Source organism: Rissa tridactyla, chromosome 4 (genome assembly GCF_028500815.1).
Source record: "Rissa tridactyla isolate bRisTri1 chromosome 4, bRisTri1.patW.cur.20221130, whole genome shotgun sequence".
In the NCBI taxonomy this organism is placed as follows: domain Eukaryota; kingdom Metazoa; phylum Chordata; class Aves; order Charadriiformes; family Laridae; genus Rissa; species Rissa tridactyla.
In genome coordinates, this window is record NC_071469.1 from 59,730,596 (window position 1) to 59,745,259 (window position 14,664).

The 14,664-nt window shown below is 47.0% G+C and overlaps 1 long non-coding RNA gene across 2 annotated transcripts; it reads right to left on the minus strand.

The window, feature by feature from the left end:
- Positions 1-8,799: 8,799 nt before the first annotated feature.
- LOC128908794 (uncharacterized) lies at positions 8,800-13,354 on the minus strand. Of its 2 annotated transcripts, none has more exons than XR_008466100.1 (4): positions 12,168-13,354; positions 11,253-11,520; positions 9,335-9,599; positions 8,800-9,086 (listed from the first exon to the last, which is right to left on the minus strand). It is a non-coding gene; the product is annotated as an uncharacterized LOC128908794 (long non-coding RNA). The 2 variants fall into 2 exon arrangements; XR_008466101.1 differs by having other exon boundaries at positions 10,987-11,520.
- Between the last annotated feature and the right edge of the window lie 1,310 nt (positions 13,355-14,664).

Sequence of the window (14,664 nt, forward strand, 5' to 3'; positions counted from 1 at the left end):
TTTTTTTTCGCAATTAACTTCGCAGTGTTCACTGCGGTGTTCTTTGCTCGTGGTTTAGGGAAAAGGCCTCTGAATCTCATTGTTCTCACCAGTTTGTTTCCAAGCTGATTAAAAACCATCTCCCTGTAAGGATGGGTGCCAGGGATAAGGATGAAAGTAAAGCTGCTTTAATAAAATAAATACGCAGCTGTTAGTGGAAGGGTGCGAGACCTGAAGTTACATAGTATCTTGAGTGGCTTTCCACCTTATGAAAGAAACTGCAAATTAAAATGCTCTGCCAGTCACACAGAATTAAGCCTCTCACAACTAGTTGGTACCAACACGTATGAACCCATCACATTTTACTTTTATGGACAGTAGTTCTTCTACGTAAATGGACTACCCCGACTCTCGAGGTGATAAAAGAAATGACTGTACAGGAGGGGGAGATCAGCGATACAGTTTTTGCTGACTAAGTGGCTTCCCCTTCGCCTGCACCGCTTCTGCAGCTCGGAAGTGATTGTTCTCACTAAGGAAGAGGAGTGCTTTCGGCTCGTGTTCAACTTCACATCGCCAATTCTAAACTGGCAGCTGTACTGAGACCGTATACCTAAAACACGGTTCAAAACAGGAACTGAGATGTTAATAGCACAAGTCAGCTCCTCCCTGTTTGAAGAAAAAAAAAAGAAAAAAAAAAAAGGAAAAATAAAAAACTAGACTGCCTTTAGCTGCCAGCAGTTCAACTTAATGCAATTCAGTTGTTTGTAGTCAAACCTGTACGATATTCACCCACCGTACCGCTACTTCCCTCCTCTCCTACAGCAGGTCAGGCGTATGAAGAGCCGAACACCGACATGGAAGCAGATGTGAGGTAAGCTGTAGCTATTCAAAACTAATTGCAAGCCTGCAGTCATCCCTCCTTCCCTCCTCAACAAACCCTTGTACTACATTTTTTTTTTTTTTAAACGACACTGAAACCGAGCAGGTGCCTCCAGCCCCTGGGTGCAGGAGTCAGGCTGGTGCTTCAAGAGGCCCCAGGCACTAAAGTAGCACCCAGGCTTGAAGCTTGGCTGTGAGTGTCCGGACGTACCTTGGCTAGTTTTCCCTTCAGTTGCCACACAAGCTTGTTTATTTGATTCCATCTTTTCAGGTGGATCTCAACACTTACACAATACACAGCGCAGCTGCATTTATAACTTGAGTTCATTTGTTTAAACCTTGTTCAGGTAACACCTGCAAAAGAAATCTCTATCAGGTTCATTTTTAGAAACAAACAGTTTGCCCAACAGTTTATTCATACCTCAGATTAAGTAGCACGGAATTTCTTTCTTAGTTTTTCACTAGCACCCTCCGGAATGGGAATCCCTTGTTTTCTTTTAATTAGGGGCTGCTTGGGCACTGTGCCACCACAGTCAGCTGCCAGGACGGGCTGTGGAGCACCATCACCCAGGCTTGCAAGGACATCTGCAGAGGCTGAAGGGTTAACACACATCAGTAAGAAATGGTCGGTTGTCAGCGACATGGACTTAAACGCTTCTGTGGCTCTAGTCAGTTCAGATGACTGTAACAGAGCTCTCGGGAAATCCTCCTCTCGGCTAGGAAGTTCCAGAGGTGCTTTACAGTCATTTACCATCTCGATTTCACTGGTTTCTGTTCCCGGGCAGAGCCAGTCTGGAGGTTGAGGGAAGGACTCCCCATCTTCTGAAGTATCAGCATCCTCCAAAGCCATTGCTTTTGGGGCACCATTTGCCCAATGTCCAACTTTTATACTATTTAAAGAATTCAAGCTGCAGTCAGAGTCAGCAGATGCATCTTCTAAATCGCCATCATAAGGATCTGAAAGCTAAAATAAAGGTTTCTCTGAATACGGTGGATGCTTATTTGTCTATAAAAAAGAAAATACAAGCAGCAACATACAGCGGGCTTTAAAACCACTTACAATGGAAGTTTTTCTGTTTATCCCCACATTCCCACCTATATTTTAATTTTTGGGTGCTACACTGACAACAGGCTGCTGCAAAACAGCCGAACCTACTTGCAGTTCCCCGGAGGCCCTTCCCTTCCTGAGTCCTCCAGCAACCGCGCGAGGCGTGACCTAGTTAAAAGAAGTTAACGTGGGTTTATAAAGCACCTTCCTAGGAATTATTAATCAAAGTAAAACCAGAGTAGGTAAAAATCCTAGAGAAGAGTCAAGTTCAAGCCAGCTTGACCCCTTGCCAAAAGATACTGTTTCTCGGTCTAACTTTTACAGGCCTAGTAAAGTTGGCCTAAAATGGCGGGACTGAGGAGGGCTATGGTGAGTCTTACTGCGCTTAAAACATTGCCACACAGAGAACAACAAGTAATTGTACACCCAACCACCAGCAAAGTAAACCAAATCAGCATTTAACTAATAGTAGACAACGTGTATTGTAGAGTTGAGAGAGCTTCCCCTCCACTTGGGTTCCCTTTTTTTCTTTGAAATAGGGGTGATCTGAAATTCTTCCTTATTAGTTGGATTACAAATTTGCTGTTCTTAGGAGAGTTCTGTAACTAACACAGCGAAACCCAGTCCTTTCAATCAGTCTCGATATCACTGCTGTAACACTGAGATTTCAGGCTTCTTTTCCCCCACGTGATTAAACATGGGCTCGTCCAGACCTGGCAAAGGACTTTCTTCATGAATTTACGCTCGAGAACCGCATCATTCTGAAATAGCGCTTATAGTCCGGGTCCAGCGAAAAAGCAAAACGAGGCAGCTATGTGGGGAGGCTCCCCGGTACAAGCAAATCACAGGTACAGAGCAGTCACGCAAAGGGACAAAGTGTCCTGCAAGGAAGGTGCTCCTTTAGAAGGATGCACCACAGCTGCGCAGAGAGGCTGCCAGTCACTCACTGCTGGTGGCGGGGAAGGAGGAGAATTCGGGCACAGCTGCTGCCAAGCAGGGCTTGGTGAATCGACTCCTCACAACAGCAACCAGTGGAGGAGCTGAAGTCCCAGCCCATTTGTGACTGTGCGTTCTTGTGCCAGTTCAAGGACACAGAGACATCCCCACAAAGCCAGTGGGCAGTGCTGGCCAGTGAAGAAAAGCAGCTTCTGCTTCTCCAAAAGGCCCAGAAATGCCCCAGGTGTGGCCTGGCACCTGCAACCAGCAGAGAGCCACCAGCTCGGTGTCCAGGCTGGCGCTTTTGCAAGCCCCTCTTCCACCCAGCCCAGCCATCAGAGTGAGTCCAGCTGGGCTTCCAGCCTCGTGTCTCCCAGAAGGAGCCCATGTACAGCTGCAGCTTTCCCCGCTGCCCTGCGGAGGGTGCGGTGGCAGGGTCCTGGCAGGCAGCTGCTCTGAGCCACAGAGCACAGCAGTTCCCATGGACTAACAGCGAGCACCAATTCTGAAGACTTTTGCCAGAAACAACCCGGTTCGGCTTTAAATGCTTAGCAGAGAAGTGCTCAAGCTACATTTGTCTACCTAAACCACTGCTGCTTTCCCACCTCATCCCCCCAGAATCAATTTTGCTCAAATTAATAACCGTTAACATCAGGGCACGATGGACAGAATAGCATTGGGTTCCCCCTTCCCTTTTACAGTCACAAAACCAACAGCCCCAGCAACCACACCTTGGACTCTCCCTCCTGGGACTGAGGGAAGAGCGGATACCCACCAGGGAATCTCATCACCATCAAAATGCTTCAGAGAGTTGGTTCTTACCTCCGCGTTGGATTCAGACTCAGACTCCGTACTTGACTCTGCTGTGCAATTCTGCTGCAGGGGAGGAAGGGAAAGAAATGCTACTCGAAGCAGAAGATACCACAGCTTCGGGTTGAAGCTGAAGTTCTAGTACAAAGTGCAGATGCCGTGTTCCTCCAAAGCTTTCCCATCTAAAGCCAGCTTGTGCTTCCAAATATCCCACATCTGTGGTGCTGGTTGGGTTGTGCAAATGAGACATAAGGGCAAAATAGGTGTTTTCCCTCTCTCCCCCAAAAAAATACAATGGGAAGATATCCAGAACATGACTTGCACTTGCTGGGAACAGTAAATCCAGGTCTGTAAATGACATCACAAAATGTTTTTTGCTTTGCACTGAGGTTTTGGTTGTTTCTTTGCTTTTGGTGGGACTACACCTCAGAAATGTAACTGCAGATATAAATGACTACATCCTCACTTTTTCTGAAGCTCTTGCTACAGAGACCTTCCAAACCAACAGCCCCCTTATCCCCCAGGTGGTGGCACAGGAGTGGAAGAGCTTCCTCCCTCCTTTTTGTTTCTTTCCAGGTGGCACCGTTTGAAGTAATTCCTTCACACCTGTCCTTCATGCGCTCTGCTCCAGCACAGCTAGCTGCACCGTCAGGCTAACGACAAAGCCACTAACACTTTCTGAAATATGTTTTAATGGGGAGATAGAGTAGCAGCAGTTAGAAATAAGTTACCATGTATTTACGTGCCAGTCTTGCTATGTAGTCTTGGCTTTTTACAGAGCCCTTCATTTCCTGAGCATCTACTAAAACAGGCAGAGGGTAGGAAAGCATGTTAGAGAAAAACCTTCTTACAGATAAATTGCCCAGACACAGGGACTCCCTTTGTGCTAGAAAGGACAGTCGCTCCTTCGCAGAGTCTGTGTTAAGTTTTCAAAGGCAGCTTCTGTTTAAAAACAAACAAGAAGCTGCTACTGTCTTCTACTAAAACAATGACTCAATTCACTGGTCCTTCATGCAACATGAGAAAAATGTTTTGGTTTTTTTTCAAAAAGAAGCTTATACTTCAGTAAAGTGGATTCTCCCCCACCCCTTTTTTTTTTTAAGGCACTACATGTTTTCTGAACCCTCAAAGAGGCATTTGTACTCAAGACATCATACCAGACTAGAGAGGGCCAAATGCAAAGCCCCCAAAATGAGAGCCAGCCCCCATCCCAGCCCTCCCGCCCTGCCATTCAGTCCCAGTTCCCCCCTAGGGCTCTGTTACAGGGTGCTCCCTTCTCGCCATACCCTCCATGGGCTGCCCAGCCCCACGCCTCTTCCTCCACTGCTGTCTCTTCTCAGCTGAAGCCATCCTGCTCCCAGAACCTTCCCCCTCCTCCAGCTTTATAGGCTCGACCCCCGGCTCCCCCCCCTCCCACACACGCCCTGCTCAGCTCCCACAGCCTGGAGACTTTGCTCTTTTGAAAAAGATGGGAGTGAAGCAAGGGAAAAGAGAGTAAAGTCCTCCTGTGAAAGCACTTCGTGCCACTACTGGAGGCTCCAGCCTGCACTTCACAACGGATTCACCAGAGCTGACTGTGTGCAGGTCTACAGCAGAAATATGCCCAAAATAGCGCGGCAGTTTGAGTCCTCTAGTCTTCACATTTCTCTAAGTGTGTATATATACAGTACATGCATACACAGACCTACACACGCATCCACAGTTGAGGTTGTGTCCTGGTTTGGGGTGGGACAGAGCCAACTTTCTGTTCCCTGAGAGGCTCTTGTTTACACTTCCTGTGGCAGTCGGGGTCAACTGAGTTGGTTGGTTGCCCTGTGGAGGGGTCACACCTGTGGGGAGGAGTGGACAGGACAGGTGACCCAAAACTGACCGAGAGGGTATTCCATCCCATCATCTGCCATGCTCCATGTAAAAGCTGAGGGATCCAAGGGTTTGAATTTTCTTCTTCAATGGCCCTCTTTCTTCAATGATCGGTGTCTAAGGAGGACGCTTTCTGTTTGTTTCCCTCTGATCCTGGTCTCTGCTTCCTGAATCCAGGTCTCATCCATTGCTGAGCCCAGTCTAGAACTTCCCCAGCACCTGACAGTGACATCTTCCTGGAAACTTGATACTGTTTTTTATATATATTGTATCTTTTTCATTATTTCCTTTTTATTTTATTATTAATATTTCATTACAGTAGTTTAGTTTTTTCTAAACTCATAAATCTCTTTATCTCTCTCCTTGGAGCGAGAGGTGGGGGAGAACATCTATCGTCTTGTCATTGGCCAATCCGTCCCAAACCATGACAAGGCCTGGTGGCCAGCGATACAGCGCTCCCTCTCCACACTTGCCGATTTATCTTGTGTAGGCCCGTTTCATTTGCTCAACCTTCAGGCTGAGAGAAGACAATCAATAGTCAAAGGGAAAACCACCTACCCCCTCCAGAGGCAGCCAGGAGACTCAAAGATGGTTCCTCCTGCCATTTGCTGCAGCAGACGATCTCCTGCCTGCTGGATGGACAGCTGCAGTTGGACGCTCAATGCTTTCTAAACACCTCTCTTAATCACTTCCAATCCATCACGTGGTGATTTGGAGGACTTAGATAGCCTCACCCTTGCTTGCCATCACTCGCTGACAAAAGGAACAACAATTTGGCCATTTTTAAATACCAGGAAGAGTATGTTTTACCAGATTTACCATAGAACTATGAATCAGGTCCTTTTTTTTTTTTTTTTTTCAAACAGCAGAGCTGATTCTACTCTTTAAAGGCCACATCTCAATTCCCCTTCTTCTCCTCCTTTTTATAGGGAAATGAGGAACTAACTCTTTTTACTTTTTCAAATCAAATTCCTCTTCCTCCCGTTATTTCCTTCCTGTCTGGCTTTCTTGCCTCTTCCTGCACGGTGCAGAAGGTACTATCGTTTTAGATCGATTTTAACGTGAGCATAAAAGCCTCAGTAAAACAAGCGTCTCACTCCAGAGCCAGCAGTGGGTTGTCACTCTGAAGAGGCACCAGGAGCAAGCCCCTGCGGAGGTGACAATGAGAGCGGCTGCACTGGGAGCAGCTCACAAACTGCACAAGCCTTCCACCCCACGTCTGCCACCAGCTGAGCTACAGCCTATCACACACACCTCTTTTCTTCCCAGATACCTCCTTTTCTTCCCAGACATCTCCTTACCGTCTCTACCCAGGCCAGGACTATCTGATGGTTCTTCCCCCTCTTTGGATTCTCCAACCACTTCCAAAACAAAAACCAAACCAAACCAAACCAAACCAAACCAAAACATCTCATCCAACAGCTCCCAGCACCTCCCACCGCTCAGGTGGGAGATAAGAAGAGCCATGTCAGGGCCTGTGGTGCCAGCTGAGTTGAATAAGTGCATACAATCACCATCCTTAATCCAAACACGTGGCTTGGAGTTCTTTCCTCCCACAAAAGCCTGCCCAAAATTAGGTACTGAAGCTTTACAGGCACAAGCTGTTAGCTACAAGGCCCCGGCATCTGGGGCTCAAGAGACCTGTTGGTCTGCAAGGGATTACAGATGAGATGGTGACTGCAAGGTTGAGACCAGGCCAAGGTCTGCACAATGACCCGCTGCCAGCACCCACCTGGGCAGGGGTCGGGCAGCGGAGGAACAGTCAGAAAAACACATTTCCAAGGAAGATTTTGGGTTTCCGCTTTCCAAAGCACGCACGTAATGCCATCGCTGAGGCAGGGCAGCTTTCAGCCATGCCCGGCTGGTGCAGCATGAACGAGGAGGGTGGCCAGAGGGTTACAGAGGCACAGAAATGCTCGCTTGAGCCGTTTATTGCAAGCATTTAACTGTTTTGCTGCTCGGTGCTTTGGCTCTCCTTGTTGCTCTTGGAAAAAGCCCCTGGCCCTGCACAGACTGATCTCAGATGATCAGTTCAGCCTCTATGTTATCACTTCCCATCCAATAAATCACACCGGCATCTCCGTCATTCTTTAAAAAATTAACAAACGCACAACGACCCCCTTTTGAAATACAGTTGACTCCTACATGCAGAGACAAAACTTACTAGCTTGTCTGCTGTGAAATGTGCTGGAGGAAAAACTGTAGAAAAGTCGTTTGTCCAAGATGAAAAATAACCTTAAAGCTCTGGGGCTGGGGCCAGCAGAGCTCAGCTCTTGCAGAGCAGATGCTAAAGCTGGAGCAGAAGCTGCCCAAGGTTGCCCATCCATCAGGGAAGGGCCATGTCTCACTTCTTGCCTGCAGAGCAACCAGGACTGACATCTCCGGGAGCAGATTTAGGGGGCAGTTTATGTTAAACTTGAATTATTCATTAATAATCTTGAATACCGCCTATTAGTCAACAGAAATTATTGTCATGTAGCTGCAGATTGTGTCTGTGAGCTGTGAACAGGGAGCTGATTCACAGCGAACCGTGTTTGACTCACAGGTATCCTGTTCCAGCCAAAGCTCCCACCGTAAGAAACGCAAAGGGACAAACTGGGGCTTTTGGCTCTCCACAAGCAGCTCTGCAGCCAGCTGGGTGCTCCAGCTGGGGCTTGGGGGCTGAAACCGAAGCAATCAAGCAAATAATACTTTTTCTGCATGGGATCAAGAAAAGGTGAACTCTTAGGGAAAAAAAAAAAACCAAAAAACACCTGAATGAGCTCCTGCTCTCTGAAGGCCAAGATGAAGCAAGATCAGTCTTTTTCCTTAAAGGCGCAGCCCTTCCATCGGAGCAGGTTTCCACCCTGCCCGAAGAGCCCAGGAAACACTTTCTAGTGCTTTTTTCTCCCATTACTCTCAGAGCAGTGTCACCCTGCCTCCTGACAGCCACCACCTGTCCCCGGTGGCTCTATGGCTGTAGGTGCTCATCTCCTCCAGCTGCCAGTCAAAGACAAGACAGATTGTTCGCAAGGTACCTCCAGGAGGATCAGAACGAGCCGAGATTTTTCTATTCATTTTGGCAGAGGGCTTGACAGACGCACGTGTCTCTCTTGACTATGTGACATCTTTGGAGGGCAATGCCTATCTCCAAATTTTGATCCTCAAGCACCGTTGGAATTGCTGTATGGCAATAAAGCCCAACACTAGTATTGCTTCTGCTATTTAGATATTAGAAGTCATGTTTTTCATGCATGAAACATGTTTTTAAAAATGCAAGATGGGACTGTATTGTGGTGAAAGGGGTTTTTACTTCATTTGCAATAGGGAACAACAGAAACAAGATGCTTAATCCCAATTAAGTTCATCAGATGAAGCAAGCGCAGATCAGAGAATGAAGATCTGCAGCCGGTTGGCCATTTGGGTCAACCCACCACCGAACACTATTCAAGAACATTCCAGTCACGCCTGAGAGCGCTGTGGGATGCTCAAAACCAGATGCTGCAGAAACTGCAAGGTCTTGTCTCACACCGCGTGTTTCTGCCTAGGAGCAGCGTAGGAAACCTTTTAGACTCCTCTTGGTATTAAAATCAATCTGTAAGCAAAAACATTAAAAAGTACAGTTTACAGCTGTTTTGCAGAACAGAAATTGGTTTTATCCTTTACTTTATAGGTACCTGTACATACAGCGCAGTGAATGACTGGAAGTATGGCCAGTCTCCGCATTCCCACAGTTTACCTCCAAAAGTGCTACTCCCCCTATTATTGTTAATATACGGCTGCTAATTCTTCACAAAACCAGAAAGAGAGATCGAAGGCAGCCTTTAAATTCCCTGTACTCACAACTGTTTCCACATAACAACATCCTGTCCTTATCTTCACGACGGCTTCTCCCTGTGATGCTCGACAGAAAGGTGTGGGAGGCAAAGAAATGTCCTCGGTGTCTCCAGTCTGTGAGTGCAGAAGTGCTATATTCAGAGGCAGCCGTTCTCAACCATCCCAAGGAACTATATCCAAAATACCGGATATTACATGGCACAGAAACTGCAAGGAGTCATGAAGATTCTTAGTTTTTTCTTGCATGTAAGGAGCAACAGCATCTGGAGACCTGGAGATTAGAAAACACAGCTTTGGTTCTTGACTTTTCCTTGTGCCTTGATGCACAGAATCATTGACCTTGGGAAAAATCACAGAATGACAGGGGTTGGAAGGCACCTTTGGAGATCATCTAGTCCAACCCCCCCGCCAAAGCAGGTTCACCTAGAGCAAGCTGAACAGAAATGCATCCAGGCAGGTTTTGAGTATCTCCAGAGAAGGAGACCCCACAACCTCTCTGGGCAGCCTGTCCCAGTGCTCTGTCACCCTCCAAGTAACTTTACTTGGCCTTGTTGAACCTCGTACCATTGGCCTCGGCCCCTCGGTCTAGCCTGTCCAGATCCCTCTGCAGACCCTTCTTACCCTCAAGCAGGTCGACACTCCCACCTTGGTGTCATCTGCAAACTCACTGAGGGTGCACCCGATCACCTCATCCAGATCATTGATAAAGATATCAAAGAGAACTGGCCCCAATACCGAGCCCTGGGGAACACCACTTGTGACTGGCCACCAACTGGATTTAACTCCATTCACCACCACGCTCTGGGCACGGCCATCCAGCCAGTTTTTAACCCAGCGAAGGGTACTCCCACCCAAGCCATGGGCAGCCAGTTACTCCAGGAGGATGCTGTGGGAAACTGTATCAAAGGCCTTACTAAAGTCCAGGTAAACAACATCCACAGCCTGTCCCTCATCCACCAAGCGGGTCACTGTTGCAGAAGGAGATCAGGTTTGTCAAGCAGGACTGGGGCCTGATCACCTGGTTGCCCTTCGTGTGACGCATAATGGCACACAGGATGATCTCTTCCATGACCTTCCCAGGCACCGAGGTCAGGCTGACAAGCCTGTAGCTCCCCAGATCATCCTTCCAGCCCTTCTTGTGGACGGGCGTCACATTTGCCAGACGCCAGTCGACTGGGACCTCCCCGGTTTGCCAGGACTGCTGGTAAAAGGTGGGAAGTGGCTCGGTGAGCACCTCACCAGCTCCCTCAGTACCCTCGGGTGGATCCCATCTGGACCCATAGACTTGTGTATGTCCAGGTGTTGGAGCAGGTCCCTCACGTTCTCCCTTTGGATTATGGGGGCTTCATTCTGCTCCCCATCCCTATCTACTAGCTCAGGGGTCTGGGCACTCAGGGGACAACCAACTCTACTACTAAAGACTGAGGCAAAGGAGGCATTAAGTACCTCAGCCTTCTCCTCATCCTTTGTCACCATGTTACCGCCTTCATCTAATAAAGGATGGCGATTCTCCTTAGTCCTCCTTTTATTACTAATATATTTATAGAAATACCAACCACTTCAACCACTGCACAAAGGAACCTCAGGACAACTTCAGAGATTTCCTAGTACATTAATGACAGGACCAAGTACTGTGGATATTATATTATTATTATTACCATCACAGCTACTTTAGGGTGCATGAAGGTTTTTTTTCCTTTATTTTTCACCAGTGCATTCTAGACACAGAAACCTTTGCTCTCTTCACACACGCCACCGTTGCACTGCAGCAGAGCAGCTGCAACAGAGGTCTCCAGAAACCCCACAGGTCTCGAAGGCTCCGTCTCCATAGGTGAAGGGCATTCAGACTCTGCGGTAATTCCAGATTTCTGAGACAGGTCATACGATTCCACTAATTTTGATGGAAAAGCAGCTGTCTCCTTACCAATTATTTCCACTGGCATCTGAAAATCCTCTTCCGGTTCCATATAAATGTCCCTGTGGGACTCTGTAACTGGCAGGACTGAGTTTCCAGGTGTAAGAACAAGTTGTGGGTCTTCTAAATGGAAAACATCTCCCAGATCTGCTGCCGCTGGCATGCTGTGCATCAGTACAGTTTTAATTCCTTTCTGACGTTTACCACTAGTGAAATTCATACTGCAGCCCGCACGAAGTGATCCATCTTCTGAGCAACCACAATAAACACCTAAAAACTAAAACGAAATGAGCCTAAATGAGCAAGGCGAGTTCTGTGCTGCCAGGTCCATTTCCCACCAAGGGAATCACTGAGATACCCTGGGTGGGAGGTTTCCCCTGCAGACTTCCAGCGCCCAAAACTGTCTGCCAGAGGGGCCAGCAAAAGCAACGCAAGGCAGCGAGAGGGCATTTTAGCAGGTAGAGCACAACCCCCGGTGGCACTTTGCAGGAGAGACCGTCACGGTAATCCTTTCATAAGTCACCCTACGCAGCTTTTTATGTAACTTCTGCTTTGCAAGAGAAGCCTGTTAACAGCTTTTTGAATACTGCTTCAGGAAAAACTAGTGGAACAGTACTTGAAAAGGCCTCTTCTCAAAAAAAAAAAAAAAAAAAAGTTTTTTTTTTGCTTTAAAAACTATTATGGAATATGTTTTTTTTCTAATACAGAAAGGCAACTCACCAGTATCCTGTACAACCAGTCATAAATAGGTAAAGAAAAAAATGACATAGTGAAATATACTTGGAAACCATACTTGTGTATTTTAAAGCACCAATAGTGAAATGCTCGGCTAATGGTTCATACCAGGAGAACCCTGTGCAGTCTGAAGCCAAACGCCCTCTGCCCCGCACCCTCCTCTTCCTCATCACCCCATCGGAACAGCACCTTGGTACAAAAGAACGCGCCCCTCCGTCTCCTCTTCACATCGCTGCTGCTAAGGATGCGGAACGCTCCCCTGATACATCTCCTCCTTGGACCAGCCATGCTTTGGATGGAGCTTCAGGCACCGTTTCTTTTTTTAGCCTTAATTTTAAAAAAATACAATGTTTTATACTATTTGCTAGCACAGAAACAAATCTTTGTCTGAAATCACTCTTTGTTGTCCAGTACGACTTATTTGGATGTTTCCTAGGTAAGGTTTGCTTTGTTGGAAATAAAAAACCATCTAAACAAGATCACTACGTAATGAAGGATCAGAAACATACAGATCCGAAATTCAAGTCACTCTTTCTTTAGGGGGCCCTCACTATTAAGCAAATCCTGGTATGAGAAGTTTAATTTATGCACAGGCAGAAGACCATCTGAAATGGTCTATCTGCCAAAGCCTCCGCTGTCAAATTAAGACCTCCAAATACAAATTAAGAACATGAATATAAATGAACATTTCACAGTTAGCTGTAAATGAATGCAAAATAGCTGAAAAACACTCTTCATCGGCAAGACACAACATTGGCCATGAATGCTACAACAACAGTGCTTATGTACGCGAGGTATCTAGATGCACATTCTCGATGCATTTTTATTTCAAAAATGAATCCAGCTCCTGCTCACTCATCATAGCACAGAATTTTTCACGTATTTTTTCCTTGTTGCATTTGGAAATCCATCAGGTTCAATTGATCGTTGCAATTTCTAGGACAATGAAAGCCATTTTTCTTCTCTGCCGCCACCCAAAATTCAGGCCGTACGGCAGGCAATGGTGGGAGCCCCTCGCTAGAGCAACGGGGGCACCCGCACTTCAGCTCCCGAGGTTCACAAATCCAAAACACGGATGGAGTAGTTTCCTTCCAGACAGAGCAGCTGTATCAAGCGCTTCTGAGTTCAGTATCCCAGTGCCTTAACCCTGGCGGGATTTCAAAAAGACTATTATCAATAGGAAAACGTTCTGATGAACTTCAGTGAAACCTCTAATTGCCAGCTGTACGAGCGCTAAAGCAGGGGGCAAGGAGAGGGCGCAACACCAAGCTGTGCCAAGTGTCACTGCCGACTACTTAGAGTAGTCGGCTGCACTGTCCCGCAGCTCAAATAAGGAGAAACCTATTTTAATCTCGGTACTCAACCCTTTGCTAAACTTAGTTGTGTATTTCTGCTTAGAAGAAATGAACTTGTAAGCCCCAGGCAGTGCTGCAACTTGAGCCTCACCGCAGGGTCAAGGAGCCCTGAAAAAAAGTGAGTGAAGTTATTATTAGGGCCCCCACCCTCTCCCAAACTCCACCCTGGTGCTCTGCAAAACCTTTATCTACTGGTAAAACACTACAAAACGTGAGAAACAAAGACTGTGAACTGCCACAACAGGCGGCTGGGCAAGAGAACTTTTGATAACGGTGTCCTTACTTCCTAAAATATATTTCAGTAAAAAGCTGGCAAACAAGGGGAGCTCCGCACTCTATGCTGAAGGAAGACCTGCTGTCGTTGCGTCCTTTGTGCAAGCTCTACGGTCCGACTACTCCGTGTAATGCAGGGAATGACTCCAAACACCAACACATTCTCACGGCAGGAAATACTGGAGATAACCTGCAAGTTTCACCTGAATTTTTCTGTAATAGATACATTAGTTTTCACAGAATCACAAACAGCAGGGGTTAGAAGGGACCTCTGGAGATCATCTAGCCCAACCCCCTGCCAGAGCAGGGTCACCAAAAGCAGGTCACACAGGAATGTGTCCAGGCAGTCTGGAATATCTCCAGAGATGGAGACTCCACCATCTCTGCACAGGAATGTGTCCAGGCAGGTTTGGAATATCTCCAGAGACGGAGACTCCACCACCTCTCTGGGCAGCCTGTGCCAGGGCTCTGCCACCCTCCTCATGTTGAGGTGGAACTTCCTGTGTTCCAGCTTGTGCCTTTGTCCTTTCAAGGGGGTGAAAGATGTGAGTCAAAGTCACTTCACTGACTAACTGGAAAAGCCTCTTTAGCATCTTTTGTCACTGTGGATTTTTACATCTCAATGTACTAATTGGAAGATACTTTTGGAATTTTTTACGCGTTATAAAAGATCTTGTAAAATAGGGTTTAGTCACAGGACGCGCACATCGTAAAGTCGATCTGCTCCTGAGTCCTTACAATGCTACTGAACACAAATTTTTGCCAATGAGGCCTTAGAGAAACTACCTAAAGGAGACTGGAACCTGTCATGCTGGTAGCTTTCAACACTTGAGCATCACCAAGGCGGAAGCGTTTACCTTCTGATCACCGTTCCTGTCCCCCATGCACCAAACTACACGTCAGCACCGAGGTGCACACGTTTTTAACTGCGCAATTCCTCTCAGAAGCCGGAAGACTGCATCTGTTTTGATGTCATACTGACTACTATAGCAACAGTATATTTGTTACTAAGGCACAAGGTGGTAATGGAAAACTTCTCCTAAGTCACACCACTTAAA